This window comes from Elephantulus edwardii, unplaced genomic scaffold (assembly GCF_000299155.1).
Source record: "Elephantulus edwardii isolate Elephantulus edwardi_28Jun2011 unplaced genomic scaffold, EleEdw1.0 scaffold00054, whole genome shotgun sequence".
Classification (NCBI taxonomy): Eukaryota; Metazoa; Chordata; class Mammalia; order Macroscelidea; family Macroscelididae; genus Elephantulus; species Elephantulus edwardii.
This window is the reverse complement of record NW_006399804.1, coordinates 18,298,978-18,318,454: the sequence shown is the minus strand read 5'-3', so window position 1 is coordinate 18,318,454 and position 19,477 is coordinate 18,298,978.

The window sequence follows — 19,477 nt, the reverse complement described above, 5'->3', positions numbered from 1 at the left end:
ACTGTTGTAGAATGGGTCTGACATCAGGGTGGGGGTATGACAGAAAAAACTGGATAAATTATGTATATTGTATTGAAACAGATGAGGGAAAGAACAGATTAGAAGTGATATATGATTGAGTATTATGGTTAGCATAGGAATCCAGAATTGTGGAGTTTTTTAAAAGTCATTGTATTAATCTTTTTAAAAAATTTTTTACTTATTTGTTAATGTTAATGAAAGTTTACAGAGACTTAAGATTTTCAGTCATTCATTGTTACACTTTTCTCTCTGCCCACACCCTCATCCCCAAAATCACTCTTCTCTTTAAAAAGAAAAAGAAACACTCTTTCATTGTTATGTAATCCCTCCCCCCAAGTTCAGTCCACTATGCAGCCTTTATTCTGGACTTCTATAATGACAACAATACCCATTCATATATTATTTGTAAACAGTTCTCTATGAGATATCATCTCACCCCAGTCAGAATAGCAAAATTTAACAGGACAGCAAACATCAAATACTGGCAAGATTGTGGAGAAACTGGAACCCTTATTCACTCTTGGTGGGAGTGTAAAATGGTGCAACCACTATGGAAGGCTGTATGATGCCTTTTCAAAAAATTGCAAATAGAAATACTATTTGACCCACCAGTGCCACTACTGGGACTATACCCTAAAGAAACCATAACTGCCACCCAAGCAGATATATGCACACCCATGTTTATTGCGGCTTTGTTGGTGATAGCAAAGAGCTGGAAACAACCCAAGTGCTCATCAAGAAACAAATGGATAGAGAAGCTCTGCAAAACGTATGATTCTAGAGGACATTATGCTGAGTGAAATATCTCTTTCACAAAAGGACAAATTTTGTATAGGGTCATTGTTGTAAAACAGGACTGACATCAGGGTTGAGGGAAGACAGAGAAGGAAGGGAGGAATGATGTATATAATACATTGTGTTTTATATAAATCATTCATATGCATTATATTTTATATAATTTATTACTGCTGATCTATACCTGTTATCATCCCATCCTTTCTAGTTCCTCGTTGAATCTTTCCTATTCCTTCATCCCTACTCTGTCCATTTTTGTTGTTGTTGTTGTTATGTGCCTTTGAGTTGCTTGCAACTCAAAGACACTGTGTACAACAGCTTTGAACCCTGCGATATCCTGAGCTAACCTTATTACCTCTGCTATATTAATGATGCCTCTACTTCTCCTTTTTCTGCACCTCCCTTCCCCCCTTCTCCTTTAGAATATCTATACCTATCTTGATCAGTTACCCTTGTCTTTTGATTTCTTGACTGATGCTACAAAGGGTGTTGACTGTGGAGCCAAGTAAAATTAGATCATTGACAACTCCAATCTTTTCTCCATTGATCATGAGGAAAAGCAAAGGTTCCAGAGAGATGATGTACTGTGTAGCTCCCACTGTACCTAAGCATTTTCCATTTAAAATTTATTCTAAAAGAACTCATTTAATGTTGACTTGTATCTGTGTCCAAGGAGGGTTGCTGGTGTTATGATTAAAGTATTCATCAAAAGGTCAGCAGTCCAAACCCACCCGCCACTCTGTGGCACAACTACATGACAGTGTGCTTCTATGGAGACTGTAGTCTTGGAAACCCTATGGTTCTACTCTGACCTTCCCAATCCCTAGGAGTCTGAACTGACTCCACAGTAACAGGTGTGGTTTGGGGTTTTTGTGTCAGTCTTACAGCTGACTGCCATTAAGCTCAAAAATTTGGAATGGACTCATGGCTGACACTTGAGCCGGCCCGTAGCTGACTGACCCTCTGGGAGATTTTCAGTGGTAGTAAAGCACAATGGAGGCAATTGCTCATCTTCGTCCTGTGAAGCAGCTAGTGGATTCAACCAAGTGCCTTAGGGATTGCAGCACAGCTCTTACCATTAGGCCACCAGAGCTCCCTATCAGCTGATTTTGGGGAGGCTGTAAGTAACACAGAAGGAGATGGTCCATCTTTCTCCCTTGGAGCCACTGGTGGGTTCTAACCACCACAGAGGCACCACCTATGAGCCAGCAGTGCAAGTTCCTGCAGACTAGACTACCAGGTCCAGCTCAGAGTGACCTTGCGGATCAGAGTGAAACACCCCTTTTGGGTTTCCAAGGCTGTGTCTTTACGGAAGTGGACTGTCCCATCTTTGCCTTTCAGAGTGGCTTATGGGCCTCCATCCACCTTTCATTTGGCAGCCAAGCACTTTAACCATTGTGCCACCAAGGTGTCTCATGGAAGTCCCATGACAAATCATGATGTGTGTAAATCGAATACCAATGGGCACTCACCTTTTTCTATTCCCATAGTCCTGTCTCCTTCCAATGACTAAAATAATCACATGTTAAAATATCATCAGACTTAAAACTTCCCGAGCTTTAGCTTACTTATTTCCATTTCCTAAATCCACTTCAGGAAGAAAAAGGACACTGGACAAAATGAAATATGTAGTATTTTCCCATTATAATTCTGTTTCTTCTTTTTCATAAATTAAACATATTTACTAAAATGAGTACAATTGCCCTTTTCCCTTTCCGCTTAAAATCCCTTTGTCTACTGAAGTGGTACGAGCTCATCCATTATTTAAGCTACTATTTCTTTAACTGAATTAATGCATACGTTCGTTGTGGCAAGTAGGTTGACAAAGTGAGGGTTCACCAAATTTTCTGCTTCAAGTCCCCCTTCATAGGAATAGTGTAAACAAGACTGTGAAAAAGAAGAAAAACTCCAGCTATTTTTAGTAAAATGATGTTCTCCTAGTTTAAAGATTCCTTTCCTATGCTCTTAATTCTCTAGGGCCCCGAGTGGAAAGTTAGAGCTATTACTTCCAGCTCTGCATAGTAAAACTCAGACTGGTACACACAGCTTGCCCTAGATTTTTCAATATAAAATTTGGGGGTTTGAATTTTCTTCTATTTTTTTTCATTCCCACTTCATTCTGCTACTATGCTGGGTTTCCACATTTCCACAGCAATTCCTTCTTGGGGCCCCAATTCCCAAGTTTTTCTTTGCCCCATCCAAGCTGCTTCGGTAAAAAGGGAAAAGAAAAGTAGAAGAAACTTTATAGAAGGTCTATGGAAAAAGTGGTTGTAAATACTTAAATTGTATGGGAAAAGAGTATCTATCACTTCCATTGACGACTTCCATTGATGAAACTGAATACACGTAGGTGTTTAATATTTCAATTGACAGAGTTTAAAGAATTTACTCTAAAATACATGGATTTATACATTGCAGCTAATGGAAGATAACCAATTCTAACTGATACAGCGAAATCATACATATATTATTTATTATTGCGACATTTATTGTTGCAAACCTTAGAGCGGGTAGAGACCCTTTGGGGAAAAGACAGAGAAAACAATAGACAATAACTTGCCCTTTTAATGGAGACACTCTCTGAATAAAAGACATTAAAATATTTTTGTCAGAATAAATTTTCCAAATGAAATTATTCTAATGTCACACTGGATTGCTTCATATGCATGTGGAAGGACGTTGAATAATAAATAAGGAAGACAGAAGAAAACTTGATGGCTTTGAGTTGCAGTGTTGGAAAAGATTACTGAATATTCCATGGACTGCCAAGAGAACAAACAAGTCTGCCTTGGAGAAAGTGAAATCAGGATGCTTCTTAGAGGCAAGGCGAAACTTTGTCTCACATACTTTGGACATGATGTTAGGAAGGGCCAATTCTTGAAAAAAACTTTCATGCTAGGAAAGGTAGAGGGTCAGAGAAAGAAAGGAAGACCCTCAGTGAAATGGACTGACACAGTGACTGCAGCAAAGGCTTGAGTTTGTAAGGTTGGCACTGGATAGGACAAGGTTTCAAGCTACTCACAGAATTGCTGTGACTTGACAACACTCAACAACATCTGGATTTAGATGTTTGGCCCAGAAGACCTCTGTGCAATTAACAATTGAATAGCTATAATTGTTAATCAGGAGAAAATGGGAACCTAAATGCTCTGTTGGCCTAGTGGCAAGAAGCTGTGCTGCAATCCTGAAGGCAAATGGTTCAAAACCACCAGCTGCTGTGAGGGAGAAGGCTGGGCAATCTCCTCCTATGCAATTAACAGCCTCTGAAAACCCCCCAGAAGGTCAGCTATGGGTCAGTTCTGACTTTATGATACATAACAACAGCAAGAAATGCCTCAATCACTCTCATTCTGCAATTATATACTAAGCCCTTAACTACGTGTCTTTTCCTGGTCTAGATACTCCATACCTCTGGTGGCCTAGTGGCAAGAAGCTGTGCTGCAATCCGGAAGGCACGTGGTTTGAGGCCCCCAGTTGCTCTGTTGGAAAAGGATGAACAATCTCCTCTGGTACAATTAGCTGCCTCTGAAAACCCACTGAAGGGTCAGATATGGGTCAGTTCCGACTCAACGGTACCCAACAACAACAAGGGTGAATAGAATGAGCAAATTTCTTTAACGTCATTTACAAAGTTATAGTAATAGTTCTGGTAGCTTAGTGCACTACATGTTGCACTGCTAACCAAAAGTTCAGGGGTTCAGATCCACCATTGGTGCCACAGGAAAGAGATGGAAAGTCACTACGCATAAAGATTAACAGCTTCAGAACTCTGATGGAGGGTCGCCATAAACGGAATGAGCTGGAATTGACTTGACAGCAGTGGGTAACTGACATCTTGGTAACTATTCTTTCTATAGTGAAACCAATGAGAACCAAGACTTGACAGAACTGCCTTATTTTTCCAGGTCTCACAGGTTTTCCTCTTTCATGGGTGCAGCCTTGACTACTTTTCTTTATCCCGTCATTGTTGTTGTTATGTGCCATCGAGTGGCCTGAGACTCATAGTGACCTTATGTACAAGAACCCTAAATCCTGTCCTATCCTGTGCCAATCTCACTGTCTCTGCCACACCTACCCCCATTACCCCAGTCACTGAATCAATCCACCTCATAGAGGGTCTTCCTCTCCTGTGCTGTCCCTCCATCATCCCAAGCATGACATACTTCTCAAAGGACTGGTCCCTCCTTGCAACATGTCTAAAATATGTCAGACGAAGCTTCAGAACCCTTGCCTCCAAGAAGAAGCCTGGTTTAACCCTCTTCAGTTTGAACCTGTTCATTTTCTTAGCAGTCCATAGTATATTCAATACTCTTCTAACCTTTTATTAGTGAAAAATATTTGAGTTTTCCTTCTCTGTTAAGTTCCCACATTACACAATTTCCTGCTTTCATGGGTTATACTGCATGAAAGAATATTGATGGCAAATATCATTCCCTGAAGACTAAGGGAGAGCTGGTGGCCTAGTGGTAAGAATCTATGCTGCAATCCCAAAGGCATATGGTTCAAATCCATCAGCTCCTCCACAGGAGAAAGATGGTCAATCTCTTCCTTCGTGAAAACTCACTGGAGGGTCAGCTGTGAGTCAGTTCAGACTTTAGGGCAGATAACAACAACAACACAATGTTCTTGTACACTTTCTCCTTGAAGGGAGCTCAATGGCCCCGTCAATAGGAACTGCACTGCCAAACCAAAGGCACATGGTTCAAGTCAATGGCTCAGTAGGATAAAGATGGACAGTCTCCTCCCGTGGGGTTTATACCCTTTGCAAACACATTGGAGTGTAAGCTCTGAGTTGGTTCTGCCCTGACAGCAATGAAAAAGATCTCATTGAAGTCTCCATAAGAAAACACATATAAGGTGTTGTTGTTGTTGTTGTTGTTGTTGTAGTTGTGTGTAGTCAAGTTGGAACTGACTCAGAGCTGACCCTATAGCAGGTTTTCAGAGACATTACATTGCACAGGAGAAGATTACCAAACCTTCTCCCATGGAGCAGCTGGTGGATTCGAACTGTGTTCCTTTGGGTTGGCAGCTCAACTCCTGGCCACTAAGCCATGGTATTTACTATATTGTTCCCAGTTATAAATTAGAAACTGAGTCTCTGAGAGATTAAGCAACTGGTTCAAGGTTGAACAAGAATAACATATTAAATTTTATTTCATGTCATCTCAAAGTTTCTCATTAGCATTATCAAGTGTTCTGGGATTCCCATTCTTCTCAGCGTCAGCCACAGTTTGTTATGATCCACACAGTCAGATGCCTTTACATAGTCAATGAAACACAGATATACATTCCTCTGGTATTCCGCTTTCAGCTAAGATCCATCTAACATTAGCTGCAATAGCCCTAGTACCATGACCCCTTCTAAACCCAACCTGGACTTCTGGCAGTTCTCTACTGATGTGCTGTTCCAGTCATTTTTGGATAATCTTCAGCAGAATATTGTCTGAATATGAAATTAATGGTATTGTTCTATAGTTTTCACACTCTGTTTGGTCACCTTTCTTTGGAATGGGAACAAATATAGATCTCTTTCAGTCAGTTGGCCAGGTGGTTGCTCTCCAGATTTCTTGGCACAACTTGGTGAGCACATCCAGGCAGCATCTGTTAGCTGAAATATCTCACTTGGGATACCATTTATTCCTGGGGCCTTATTTTTTGCTAGTTCTTCAAAACAGCTTGAACTTCTTCCTTCATCACCATAGGCTCTTGATCATATATTGTTTCATGAAATTCTTCTGTGTCTGCCAATTCCTTTTGATACAGTGACTCAGTATATTCCTTCCATCTTCTTTTAATACTTCCTGGATCATTTGAAATTCTGCCCAAAGCATCCTTGATTCTAGCAACTCAAGGTTTGAATTTGTTCTTCAGTTCCTTGAGCTTAAGAAATGCTGAGTAAGTTCAGCCCTTTTGATTTTCTGACTCCAACTCCTTGCACATTTCATTGTAATATTTTACTTTGTCATCCTGTGCTGCCTTTTGAAATCTTCTATTCAACTCTTTAGTATCTTCAATTCTTCCTTCTGCTTTGGCTTCTCTGTGCTCCAGTGCAATTTTCAGAGTCTCTTTGACATCCATTTTGGTCTTCTCTTCCTCTTCCGTCTTTGCAATGACCATTTGAACTCTTCCTGGATGATACCCTTGATATCCTCCCACAGCTCATTGGTCATCTGGTCTTCGTGCTCAGTGCCTCAAACCTGTTCCTGAGATGGTTCTGAAATTCAGGTGGGATAGACTCAAAGTTATAATTTGGTTCCTGTGGACTTGGTTTAATTTTCCTCAGCTTCAGCTTGAACTTGCATATGAGTAGATGGTGGTCTGTTCTACAATCAGCTCCTGGCGTAGTTTTCACAGCTGATATTGAGCTTCTCCAACGGTTCTTTCTGCAGATGTAATCGATCTGATTCCTATGCATATCATCAGGTGAAATCCATGTGTATAACCTGCGTTTATGTTTCTTATAAAACGTATTTGCAATGAATAAGCCATTGATTGTGCAAAATTCCATCATCCTCTCTCCAGTTCCATTTCTGTCACTGAGTCCTTGTTTTCCAACTACTGAATCTTCTTCTCTGTTCCCAACTTTTGCATTCCAGTCACCCATTATTATCAATGCATCTTGATTGGATGTTCGATTGATCTCCGACTGTAAAAGTTGGTAAAAAATCTTCAATTTCTTCTTCCGTGCCTCTGGTTGTTGGTGCATATATCTGAATGATAGTGGTATTCACTGGACTTCCTTGTAAGCATATGGATATTATCCTGTCACTCACAATATTTTACTTCAAGATGGATCTAGCAATGACTTTCTTAACTATGAAAGCAACCCTGTTTTTCTTCACCTTTTCATCTCCAGAGTAATATATCATGTGATAATCTGACTCAAAATGCCCCATGCCAGTCCATCTCATCTCCCCAATGCCTACTATGTCAATATTTATGCGTTCCATTTCTTCCTTAACAATATCTAATTTTCCAACATACATGGTTCTCACATTCCACCTCCCAATCACTAGTGTCTGCTTACAACTGTTCCTCTCCTTTTGTATTTCCATACCGGAAAGCTCAACCTCAGTTGCCCTTTCTGTTATCTACATGTGTTCTGTGGTACATAGGGTTTTTGGAGGCCTGCTATTTCAGAAGTGGATGGCCAATCCTTCTTCTTAGTCCGTCTTAATCTGAATTTTCAGATTTAGAGAAGTATCAGACAGACAAGCATTTTATAGAAAAGTGAAAGATATATCCCTTATTGTGGAATTAATTATTCGTATCAGTGTTGTCCCTGCCCTTGGCACACGTGTCTTTACCCACTTATTTCCCTTGATCATGCTAATGAGAAAAACCTATACTTGAACCAAGAGGCAGTCCTCAGAACAGAGCAAGGAAGGAAACACTGCATGATTCAAAATTAGGAAGGGCGTACGCCAGGGATATGTCCTGTCTCATACCTTTTCAACCTGTATGCAGAACAGATTATCTGGGAGGCTGGGCTCTATGAGGAGAAATGCGGCATCAGGATTGGTGGAAGATCTATTAACAATATGTGTTATGCAGATGACACAACCCTGCTTGCTAAAACTGATGAGGACCTGAAGCGCTTACTTCAGAGGGTCAAGGACTGCAGCCTCCAATATGGATTGCGGCTCAATGTCAAGAAGACAAGGATTCTCACCACTGGGCCAATTGGCAGCATCAGGATGGATGGTGAAGAGATTGAGATTGTTCACAGCTTTAGTTTGCTTGGCTCCACAGTCAACACTCTCAGCACCAGTAGCCAGGAAATTAAAAGACGTATTGCCATGGGAAAGTCTGCTGTTACGGACCTCTCCAAAGTACTAAAGAGCAATGGTGTCTCTCTGGAGACTAAGGTGCGTCTGATATAGGTCATGGTCTTTGAGGTCACTTCCTATGCATCAGAGAGTTGAACAAAGACTACGGAGGATAGAAGGAGAATTGATGCCTTTGAGCTTTGGTTCCAGAGAAGACTATTGAGGGTACCATGGACTGCTAGGAAAACAAACAGATTCATGCTGGAAAGGGTTAAACTGGGTGGCTCCCTGGAGGCAAGGATTATGAGGCTGTATCTAACATACTTTGGACATGTTGTAAGGAGGGACAGGTCCTTGGAGAGGGACATCATGCTTGGGAGGGTGGAGGGACAGCACAGAAGGGGAAGGCCCTCTCTGAGGTGGATTGACTCAGTGACTGGGGTAATCAGGATGGGTGTATTGGAGATGGTGCGATTGGCCCAGGACAGAGCAGAGTTTAGGGATGTTGTACATAGGGTCGCTATGAGTCTCAAGAGACTCGACGGCACGTAACAACAACAACAGCTCAAAGTTTACGCCTTGAACCACTAGGTCTGGTTTTCCTTTATGCACTACTAATTAGGAAAAGAAAAATCTCTCATTGCCACTTAGTTGAAACACATGCATAGCTGACCTTCCAGAGGGTTTTCAGAGGCTGTGAACTGCACAGGAGCAGATTGCCTATTTTTTTCCCAAGAAGCTGCTCATGTTTTGTTTGACAGGGCAACTCCCTCCCCACTAGGCCACCGGAGCTCCACCAGACAAGACGGCCTGAGCCAGAAACAAGAAACCATTAAGGCCCTATCCTACAAGCATTTCCAACCTATAGTGAACAGAAGCTCTGGTGACCTAGTGGTAAGAAACTGAGGCAATCTCAAAGGCTTTGTAGGAGAAGGATGAGCAATCTTCTCCTGTGTGATAAACTGCCTCTGAAAATCTGCTGGAGGGTCAGCTATGGGCCAATCTGACCCATCAGTACACAACAACAACAGTGAAGAGTAGTCCTAATTTGGTCTTGCTGTTCTTTCGAAGTTGAGGAAATACAGATGTATGTCTTGAAAGGCCACAGTTAGTAGACATATCAGAAGATGATAGAGCTGTTACAGATAGAGAACTCCAGAGACATGAAGATGATCCCATCTTGGCTTCAAAGGAAACTGATCAAAGCATGCATGTAAGGAAACTCCCAAGGCTGGGGGTGGGGAGGTGGGGTGAGGGAGAAATCTCTTGAAAGGATGAAAGGGAAAAATTTCCAGACCTAACAGAGGCTAGAAATAGTTCTTGTTCCCGCCAGTCAGAGTGGAAAATGTCAGAACTCATGGGGCACCAGGTAAAGTACTCAGAAGTATTTTGCCTAGAGATGTGGCAAAATTAGACCTAACCTACATTTTCTTAGGTTCTGCCTGAAAAAATCTTGAAAGCAAAACCTGAAAGGACAAAACTGTTTCCAAGTAATTTAGTGCTCCAGAGTAGTTTAAGAATAGTTATATTAACAGAAAAATATGCAGCACCCAGCAAAGTAATATTTGCAATGCTTAGTACCCAATTAAAATTTAATAAGCATATCCAAGAAGCAGGAATATAGGACATGTAACCAGACAAGGCAAAATAATAAATCAATTGAAACTAATTCATAAATGACGTATATGATAAAATTGAAGCACAAATCCAAAACAACTATGAAATATCATCTCACCACAGCCAGAATAGAAAAATTTAACAAAACAGCAAGCAATAAATGCTGGCGAGGTTGTGGAGAAAGTGGAACCATTATTCACTGTTGGTGGGAGTGTAAAATGGTGCAACCACTGTGGAAGTCAGTATGGCGCTTTCTCAAAAAGTTGCAAATAGAAATACCATTTAACCCAGCAATCCCACTACTGGGAATATACCCCAAAGAAACCATAACCGCCACCCAAGCAGATATATGTACACCCATGTTTATCACGGCTTTGTTCACAATAGCAAGGAGTTAGAAACAACCTAAGTGCCCATCAATAAATGAATGGATAGAGAAGCTGTGGTATATTCACGCAATGGAATACTACACTGCATTGAAAAGCAAAGAACTTATGCAATATTATTAAAAATATTGACCCTGGAGGACATTATGCTGAGTGAAGTATCTCAGTCACAAAAGGACAAATACTGCATGGTGCCACTGTTGCAAAACTGGACTGACATCGGGGTTGTGGGGAGACTGAGAAAGATAGGTTTAATAATAAATATTGCATTGAAACAGATGAGGGAGAAAACAGTTTAAAAGGGATATGTGATTGAATATTTTTGTCATGACAGGAGTACAGTGTGAAGGCTGCATAGTGGAGTGGACCTCAGGGGAAGGGGTTGTAAAACAGTGAAATAATTTTTCTGTTACTTTTCCAAGAGGGTAGTGTACTGGGAGGGAGGGTTGGGAGGGGAGAAAAGTGCAACAATGAATGAATGGAAATCCAAAGTCTCTGTAAATTTTCATTGAAATTAATAATAAATTATAAAAAACACACACACAAAAAGTTGAAGCACAAATCCATTAAAACCATTCTGTATGTATTCCATATGTTCAAGAAACTGGAGCAAAGAATATGTATGGCTAGTAGAGATGGAGAGATATTTTTTTAAAGACTCAAATAGAAAGTCTATGAAATCTATAATATCTAAGATGTAAGATGGGTTGAGATTAAAACAGATAAGACATTGGAGAACAAAAGTTTTGTGGACTCGAATACATATCAAAAGAAATGGAAAAAAGAGAAAATGATTAAAAGAAATTAACAAGCATCAGTGAACACTACAGTTACTTCCTATGTATGTACAACTGGAGCTCTTATTTTCCATAAACAAGAAAGAGAAGGCATTTCTCCAAATTAATAAAGGTTATTAATAAAAAAATCCCCTCTATAGTTGACATAATACTTATGGTGAAAAAATGCATTCTTTCCCCAGAAAATTAGAAAAAACACAAGGATATTGTCCCTCCATCATGGAATGAACTGTGCCCCTCCTCAAATGAATAGGATATAATTTTCAGTGTTTTGAATGTAGTGAAGTAATGTAGCAATTACATAATGACTTCTTAGATGTAGCACTTTTAAACTCATCACATTGTGATGTAATAAGAGTTTCTTTGGTATGTGACCTGCAATATCTCTAACTTATAAAAGATAAAAGGAGAAAAAAGTGTTCTTCTAAGAAGAAAAGGTCCAGAAGCAAAAAAAGTTCCTTTGGACACAAGTCTCTGTTCTAGCGATCCTCTCAACACTGGAGAAGCTCAAGACACATGGACATCTTCAAGTAATGCCGCTCCCACAGATATTGAAAGGATATGAGGTCTTTACTCTAAAACTGACACAGAGAGAAAGCCTTTCCCTAGAGCTTGCAAGTTCTATTCAGACTTTCTTGCATCATACACAATATATAAATACAATTCTGCTTGTTAAAGTTGTGGTATTTCTGTTTATAGCAGCACTAGATAAAACTAATACACTCTCACTACTTCTATTAAGTACTGTAATGGATATTGTAATACATTAATAAAGCAAGAAAAATACAATACATACAGATTAAAAAAGAAGTAAACTTGTATTTCTTGAAGACATTATCTATGTAGAAAATCTTATGTAATCTATCCCTGCAATCCCAAACCAATGCTGTTCCAATTCACCAGCTGCTCCACAGGAAAAGGATGGGTGGTCTCCTCCTGTGCAATTAACTGCCTCTGAAAACTGGCTGGAGGGTCAGCTATGGGTGAGTTCTGACTTGACAGCACTCAGCGACAGCAACAACAACAATAACCCCCCCCCAAAAAAACCTCCCCTACTTTCACTATTAGATTAGAAGGATTGCAGGATATAAGAGCAATTTCTAAAAATAAATTTTTCTATATACTCTCAATTTTGTTGCTGTTAGTACTGTTGAGTTGTAACTGACGTGCAGCTGACCCTCCAGTGGGTTTTCGAAGGCAGTAAATCATACAGAAGGAGACTGCCTATCTTTCTCCTGCACAGCAGCTGGTGGGACCAAGTGTCTTTGAGTTGGCAGTGCAGCTCCTTACTACAAAACCATCCGACCTCCCTAGGTACTACTGATAACCTATATATACCTAGACTAAGAAGTGGTTATCAAACAGAACAAGGAAACACTGGATCGTTTAAAATCAAGAAAGGTGTGCATCAAAGGCTTTATCCTCTCTCCATATCATTCTGTCTTGTATGCTGAGCAAACAATCTGACAAGCTGGGCTCTACGAAAAAGAATGAGGCATCAGGGTTGGAGGCAAACTCATCAACAACCTGCTTTATGCAGATGACATTAACTTTGCTTTCAGAAAGGGAAGGAAACTTGAAGCACTTACTGCAGAAAATCAAAGAACACAGCCTTAAATATGTGTTTCATCTCAGCAGTGAGAAAAACCCTTACCATCAAACAGTAGGCAACATCATGAGAGGTGGATAAAAGACTGAAGTTGTCTACAATTTCATTTTACTTTCATCACAATCAACACTAAAGGTAACAGCAATCAAGAATCAAAACATGTGCAAAAGTCCAAAAAGAGAAGTGAAGGACAGGAAAATCATGAGGACAACAAAATGGACAGTGAGGGGAGGGGTGAAATAAATAGGAAAGGTCCAGTGGGGACCTAAAAAGACAGAGTAATAGTAGGCATAGATCAACGCTCATTAATTTTATCCAATACAAGGTGTGTTTGTGTATGAGTGACCACTTAAAACACAACGTGAATGTAGGAATGTGTGAAATGCAATTTACATGAATGATACACACAATGTATATGAATTTTGTATGGCCTGATCCAGGCCATAGTCTTTGCAATTACTTGCTATGTGTTGGAAAGCTGGACAATGACTAGGGATGACCAAAAGATAATTGATGCCTTTGAGTTGTGGTGCTGGAGGATTCTTATCCAATACCACAGCTTAAACACATCAATTTTCCTTTTATCATCTCTAGTCATTGTTCAGCTCTCTGACACATAGCAAGTGATTGCAAAGACCATGGCCTGCATCAGGCACATCCTAGCCTCAAGAGTGACATCATTGCTCTTCAGTACTTTGGAGAGGTCCCTAACAGCAGACTTTCCCATGGCAATATGTCTTTTAATTTCCTGGCTGCTGGTGCCATGAGTGTTGATTGTGGAGCCAAGCAAACTAAAGCTGTTAACATTCTCAATCTCTTCACCTTCTATCCTGATGCTGCCAATTGGCCCAGCGGTAAGAATCTTTGTTTTCTTCATATGGAGCTTCAATTCATATTGAAGGCTGCAGCCCTGACCCTCTGCAGCAAGCACTTCAAGTTTTCTTCAGTTTCAGCAAGCAGGGTTGTGTCATCTGCATAACACAGATTGTTGATGAATCTTCCTCCAATCCTGATGCCACATTTCTCTTCATACAGCCCAGCATCCTGGATAATCTGTTCTGCATATAGATTGAAAGGTATGGAGATAGGACACATCCCTGGCACACACCCTTCCCAGTTTTGAACTATGTAGTGCTTCCTTAAAACAAGCTGGGAAGCAGGAGTGGCTTCCACTTCTGAAATGGAAACTCTATAAACATGGAGAAACAACCAAAGTTATCCAAGTGTTCAGGTCTTTAGTTCATAGGGTCCCTATGAGTTGTCTACAATTCGACGGCAATTAACAACGGATAGAAAGTTATACTACCAAGCCAAAGGTGAGTGATTTTAAACTGCGGCACTCAGGCCTGGATTAAATTGTTTTTTTTTTTTGTTTTTTTTGTCAAACATTCTTCTAAGTGGTACAGCACTGGTCTGTGCATTGTTGGACAGCAGTAACTCATGGATGCTGTGATGCTAAACACCGTGACACTGATGTGCCAAATGTGATAATGTTTATTCATGGTGGACAGTGTTTGCTGGAACTCCTCAATTAAAACAAGCTTGGAGCAGGAGTGGCATCCACTTCTGAAACTATGTACACGGAGAAATGACCAAAGTTATACAAGTGCTCAGGTCTTTCGGTCATAGAGTCACTATGAGCCATCTACAACTCAACGTTTAATCATGCTAATGCGAAACCTATACTTGGACCAAGAGGCAGTTGTCAGAACAGAGCAGGGCAACACTGCATGGTTCAAAATTGAGAAGGGTGTACACCAGGGATGTGTCCTATCTCCATACCTTTTCAACATGTATGCAGAGCAGATTACCCAAGAGGCTGGGCTCTATGAGGAGAAGCGTGGCGTTAGGATTGGTGGAAGATATATCAACAATCTCCATTATGCAGATGACACAACCCTGCTCGCTGAAACTGAGGAGGACCTCATGCACTTACTGCAGAGGGTCAAGGACTGCAGCCTTGAGTATGGACTGAGGCTCAATGTCAAGAAGACAAAGATTCTCACCACTGGACCAATTGGTAGCATTGGGATGGATGGCGAAGAGATTGAGATTGTTCACAGCTTCAGTTTGCTCGGCTCCATGGTCAACACTCTTGGCACCAGTAGCCAGGAAATTAAAAAAACGTATTGTGATGGGAAAGTCTGCGGTTAGGGACCTCTCTAAAGTACTCAAGAGCAACGTTGTCTCTCTGGAGACTAAGGTGCATCCGATACAGGCCATGGTCTTTGCAATCACTTGTTATGCATCAGAGAGTTGGACAATGACTAGGGACGATAGAAGGAGAATTGACGCCTTTGAGCTGTGGTGCTGGAGAGAGTATTGGATGTTCCACGGACTGCCAAGAAAACAAACAGGTCCATCCTAGAGAGGGTTAGACGAGGCTACTCCTTGGAGGCAAGAACTCTGGGGCTTCATCTGGCATACTTTGGACATGTTATAAGGAGAGACAGGTCCTTGGAGAGGGACATCATGCTTGGTAGGGTAGAGGGACAGCGCAGGAGGGGAAGACCCTCTATGAGGTGGACTGATTCAGTGACTGGGGTAATCGGGATGGGTGTGTCAGAGGCAGTGTGATTGGCACAGGATAGAGCAGGGTTTAGGGCTGTTGTACATAGGGTCGCTATGAGTAGCAAACGACTCGACGGCACATAACAACAACAACTCAACGACACTTAACAACAGTGTTTCCTTGCTCTCTTCTGAAGACTGCCTGCTGGTCCAAGTATAAGTTTCATATTAGCATGATCAAGGACGTAGTTAATAAAATAAAGACAAGACACAGTTGGGGAAGACATTTTTGCAAATCCTGCCTCTGATAAAGGTCTGGTAACTAGAAGATATAAATATTCCAAAATTCCGTACCCCTAGAAAAGATACCAACCAGCTTTAAAAAGACAAATGTTTTAAGTATACGATTCACCAAAGATATATTTATAGGAAATGTACAAATGAAAAGATGTTCAACATCATTAGTTATCAGGGAGATTATATATCTATATCTATCTCTATCTCTGTCTCTGTCTCTATCTCTATCTCTATCTCTATCTCTACAATGACTACTAGATGCCTATTCTATTATTGCTACAGTGTTGGGACTGACTAGAGCGGATGCTCCAGTGCACTTTTAGAAGCTATAAGCTGCAAAGAAGGAAACTGCTCATCTTTTCCTACAGAGAACTAGTGCCTGCCTTCGGATTGACAGCACAAGTGGTTGGCACTAGGCCACTAGAATTTTCTACATGCCTATTAGAATATCTGAAATGAAAATTTCTGACCACATTAGGTTTTGGCCAGGATAAGGAGAAATTGTAACTCTCGGACATTACCTTTAGGGATGTAATATGGTACATGTTTTTAGAAGAAAAATCTTTTGGTATCTTTTCAAGCAATGAAATATACTTAACTATGACATTGCCTTATGATTCCATACTAGACATTTACCCAGTGAAATAAGAAACTGATTTCCATACAAGGACATGCAGAAATATTTGTAGCTGTCTTATTTTTAATAGTTCAAATCAACAAAAAGCAAATTAAAAACAACCAAAGTTTGTCTTCAGCTGATTAGCTCTAATAATAATGACATAGCCATACAATGAAACACTATGCATAAAGAAGAATTAATGAACTAATAATAGATATGAGAGCATAGATAAATCTCAGTGTCATGACTCTGAGTGAAAGAAGCTAGACAAAACAACAGTATGGATTGCCTGATTCCATTTACATGAAACTATAAAAAGCATAACCTGTAAATTTAAAGTGACAGAAAGCAGATGAGTGGTTCCCTGGATTAGGAAAAATGAGTAAGTTCACAAGGGACCAAAGGAAACTTTGGGGACTAATGGGTCTTTTGACTGTAGTGATGGTTTCCTGGGTATATTCATATACCAACATACATTAAAGTGTACAGGGATCCCTTGTGGTGTGGTCTGTAGAGAATTGTGCTACAAACTCAAAGACTAAGTTTTTCTGGCAGGTTGAATCCACCAGATGCCATGAAGGAGAAATATGGACAATATCCTCCCGTTCAATTTACAGGATTGGAAACCCTTTGGAGGGTCAAATGGGAATCATCCTACCTGAGAACATCTTCAAAGCCCTGATTTCCAAATATATTCATAGGCACCAAGGGTAAGGAATTGACTTCACAGCAATGAGTGAGTTTCTATCCTTCCATTCCTCCAATGATGATAGTGGTAGGAATGAGGATTATTAAATGGGCAAATATTCAGCTTGCAATATATGGCTAAACCTCTCAAGGGATCTTTAAAAAAAGAGATAATTATTATCTTAAGATAATAACTCTTTAATGGTAGAATTATACTCCAACTCATAACTCTTTCACTAAGTATCTGCCAGTTTACCACAATATGGTGGTTTGTGTTGAGATGATGCTAGAAGTTCTACCACTGATATTTCTGACACCAACAAATCACCCATGGTAGAAAGGTTTCCAGACTAAAACAGACTAGGAAGAAAGACCTGGTGATCTGCTTCTGAAAAATAACTAACAAAAACCTTAAGTCACAACAGAACATTGCCTGACTCATTTGCTTTGGACATGTTGTTGGGAGGGATTATTGCCAGACAAAACCCATAATGTTTAGTGAAGTTGAGATAGTGTCAACAAGAGTGTGGAAGATCTCCAATGAAATGAGTTGGCACAAGAACTACAATAATGGACTTAAACATTCCAGTGACCTTGAGGATGACTCAGGACTGGACGATGTTTCATTCTGTTGGAAGTCACCATGAGTCAAAGCTCTTTGCACATGATACTGAAAGATGCTCTCAGATATCCAGGTGCCTAAAACTCTTTCCATGGTAAGATATGTATACTAACTTTACAAAACCAAACCCACTATCACTGAGTTGATTCCAACTCATAGTTCCCTCCACTTGGGTTTCAGAGGTAATAAATCTTTACATAAGGAGTAGCTGGTGGGTTAAAACTTCTAGCATTTTGGTTCACAGCCACCACAATATGCCTATATATATCTTTTATATGTTGTTGTTGTTATGTGCTGCCGAGTCGTTTGCGACTCATAGCGACCCTTTGTACAACAGCCCTAAACCCTGCTCTATCCTGTGCCAATCTCATTGCCTCTGACACACCCATCCCAATTACCCCAGTCACTGAATCAATCCACCTCATAGAGGGTCTTCCCCTCCTGCGCCGTCCCTCCACTCTGCCCAGCATGATGTCCCTCTCCAAAGACATGTCTCTCCTTACAACATGTCCAAAGTATGTCAGGCGAAGCCCCAGAAACCTTGCCTCCAAGGAGCAGCCTGGTTTAACCCTCTCTAGGATGAATCTGTTTGTTTTCTTGGCAGTCCATGGTACATTCAGTACTCTTCTCCAACACCACAGCTCAAAGGTGTCAATTCTCCTTCTATCGTCCTTAGTCATTGTCCAACTCTCTGATGCATAACAAGTGATTGCAAAGACCATGGCCTGTATCAGGTGCACCTTAGTCTCCAGAGAGACACTGTTGCTCTTGAGTACTTTAGAGAGGTCCCTAACCACAGACTTTCCCATCACAATACGTTTTTTGTATTTCCTGGCCACTGGTGCCAAGAATGTTGACCGTGGAGCCGAGCAAACTGAAGCTGTGAACAATCTCCATCTCTTCACCATCCATCCTGATGCTACCGATTGGTCCAGTGGTGAGAATTTTTGTCTTCTTGACATTGAGCCTCGGTCCATATTGAAGGCTGCAGTCCTTGATCCTCTGCAGTAAGTGCATGAGGTCCTCCTCAGTTTCAGCGAGCAGGGTTGTGCCATCTGCATAATGGAGATTGTTGATAGATCGTCCACCAATCCTAACGCCACGCTTCTCCTCATAGAGCCTATATATATATATATATATGTATCATATATATATTTGTTGTTGTTGTTATGTGCCGTCGAGTCGTTTTCGACTCATAGTGACCCTTTGTACAACAGCCCTAAACCCTGCTCTATCCTGCGCCAAACGCACTGCCTCTGACACACCCATCCCGATTACCCCAGTTGCCAAATCAATCCATCTCATAGAGGGTCTTCCCCTCCTGCGCTGTCCCTCCACCCTCCCAAGCATGATGTCCCTCTCCAAGGACCCGTCCCTCCTTGCAACGTGTCCAAAGTATGTCAGACGAAGCCCCAGAATCCTTGCCTCCAAGGAGTAGCTTGGTTTAATCCTCTCCAAGATTAATCTCTTTGTTTTCCTGGCAGTCCATCGTACATTCAGTACTCCAGCACCACAGCTCAAAAGCATCCACTCTTCTTCTGTCCTCCCTAGTCATTGTCCAACTCTCTGATGCATAACAAGTGATTGCAAATCCATGGCCTGTATCAGGTGCACCTTAGTCTCCAGAGAGACACCGTTGTGTGTGTATATATATATATATATATATATATATATATCTACACACACACACACACATCCCCATGTATATACACACACAAATATGTACATGTATACGTATATATATATA